Consider the following 2500-nt stretch of genomic DNA (forward strand, 5'->3'; position numbering starts at 1 on the left):
ATGGCACAGGGAAGAAATAGCAGAGCGAAGAGATGGCACAGGCAAGAGATGGCTTAGAGATGGCACAGGAAGAGATGGCACAGGGAAGAGATGGCACAGGAAGAGATGGCTTAGAGATGGCACAGGAGGAGATGGCACAGGGAAGAGTTGGCACAGGAAGAGATGGCTTAGAAATGGCACAGGAAGAGATGGCACAGGGAAGAGATGGCACAGGGAAGAGATGGCTTAGAGATGGCACAGGAAGAGATGGCACAGGGAAGAGATGGCACAGGGAAGAGATGGCACAGGAAGAGATGGCACAGGGAAGAGATGGCACAGGGAAGAGATGGCACAGGAAGAGATGGCACAAGGAAGAGATGGCACAGGAAGAGATGGCACAGGAAGAGATGGCACAGGGAAGAGATGGCACAGGAAGAGATGGCACAGGGAAGAGATGGTACAGGTAAGAGATGGCTTAGAGATGGCACAGGAAGAGATGGCACAGGAGGAGATAGCACAGAGAAGAGATGGCACAGGAAGAGATGGCACAGGAGGAGATAGCACAGAGAAGAGATGGCACAGGGAAGAGATAGCACAGGGAAGAGATGGCTTAGAGATGGCACAGGGAAGAGATGCCACAGGAAGAGATGGTACAGAGAAGAGATGGCACAGGAAGAGGATCGAGCTGGACAAGACGACACTCAGCAGCCAAACACGTCCAGGCTCGGACAATGACGGAGGAGAACGCTAACACTACTTGTCGTACGGCTCAGGAAAAAGCGAGTCCCTGCCAAAGCGCAGGCTCAGAAAAGATTAAATCATACATACTGTCACAGAAGCCTTGAGGGTCAGTCAGCGTATTTTATGTTTTATTATTCTCCTATTTTCTTTTCTTGGAAGCAGTGGAGAGAGGACAACCTGAATGGCCTAACAGCAATTGACAGTGTTTGCTTGACACACTCACACACACACACACAAACACACACGCTCACTCACTGAATAAAGAGAAAACTCTGCAGGTCACAATGCCATGCGTTCATATTCCCCCTGAACCTGTTGTGTGTGAGGTGGATGTCTCCTCTCCCCCTGAACCTGTTGTGTGTGAGGTGGAGGTCTCCTCTCCTCCAGAACCTGTTGTGTGTGAGGTGGAGGTCTCCTCTCCCTCCATGTAACCCAACGCCACAGGCCCCGTACCTCCGCAGTGCATGTACTGTAGCGCTTGTTCAAACCACTAAAGCAGTTCAGTGTCAAGCACCCACCACAATGCGCTGGACTTCCATCCCCAGATCCCATTACAGAAAGGGAGAAGCCAGCCAGGAGGGTCTGCGCGGGCATCCTGAGAAACAAGAGAGGCCTACCAGGCTGCCCCAGCCGAGCCACTGTGGAGGCTGCCTCTGAACCCTCCCATATCCACTGCGCCCGGAGTGGCAGTCACTTAGTCCACCCACTCTGCTGGGAGACAAAAGAGCTCCAATGAGCTGGAGACATAACAGTAACAGCAGACGTCATCCCCTCCTGATAGGGAACCCACTTCACAGCCAAAGACCTGGGCGATGAGGGTCCAGAGATCTGTCATCTGATAGGGCTGAAACTGAGAGGCCTGGAGCTGGGTGCACTTCCTGAGTGCCCTGATGGTTAACAGGGGGGGGGGTAACCCAACACAAACACAGGGCAGCTAGAGGGCTGTTGTGGTTTGGCTGGAGATATACTGAGGGGCTCTACAATGGGAGAGCTGCACCAGTGCCCAGGAAATGGCCTCTGCCATCAGAGTGAGCTGAGCTCCAGGTACGCCACACAGGTAGTGTGCCTCTGCCATCGAAGTGAGCTGAGCTCCAGGTACACCAGACAGGTAGTGTGCCTCTGCCATCAGAGTGAGCTGAGCTCCAGGTACACCAGACAGGTAGTGTGCCTCTGCCATCGAAGTGAGCTGAGCTCCAGGTACACCAGACAGGTAGTGTGCCTCTGCCATCGAAGTGAGCTGAGCTCCAGGTACACCAGACAGGTAGTGTGCCTCTGCCATCGAAGTGAGCTGAGCTCCAGGTACACCAGACAGGTAGTGTGCCTCTGCCATCGAAGTGAGCTGAGCTCCAGGTACACCAGACAGGTAGTGTGCCTCTGCCATCGAAGTGAGCTGAGCTCCAGGTACACCAGACAGGTAGTGTGCCTCTGCCATCGAAGTGAGCTGAGCTCCAGGTACACCAGACAGGTAGTGTGCCTCTGCCATCGAAGTGAGCTGAGCTCCAGGTACACCAGACAGGTAGTGTGCCTCTGCCATCGAAGTGAGCTGAGCTCCAGGTACACCAGACAGGTAGTGTGCCTCGTCCATCGGAGTGTGCAGCAGCCTCTCAGGCCCTCCTTGAAGCGATGAATTGATTTGCATGATGAGTGGATGTCCATCGGCAGAGTGCACAGTTCTAATGAGAAACCATTAAGTGAAGTGAAGCCTGTCTCCCTGGCAGCAAGACCAGCGCTCAGGAAACCTGCTGAGGGAGGCAGAGCAGGACACAGAGATGGACACGGA

At 54.0% G+C, this 2500-nt stretch overlaps 1 protein-coding gene across 1 annotated transcript in view; it reads right to left on the reverse strand.

Annotated features, from left to right (window-relative positions):
* Positions 1-2500, reverse strand: part of LOC308365429 (E3 ubiquitin-protein ligase SH3RF3-like) — a gene marked incomplete at both ends in the record, with an annotated part of 119851 nt that overhangs the window by 8950 nt on the left and 108401 nt on the right. The gene's annotated exons all lie outside the window — the stretch shown is intronic.

The sequence above is a fragment of the Sprattus sprattus genome (assembly GCF_963457725.1).
Source record: "Sprattus sprattus genome assembly, chromosome: 5".
In the NCBI taxonomy this organism is placed as follows: domain Eukaryota; kingdom Metazoa; phylum Chordata; class Actinopteri; order Clupeiformes; family Clupeidae; genus Sprattus; species Sprattus sprattus.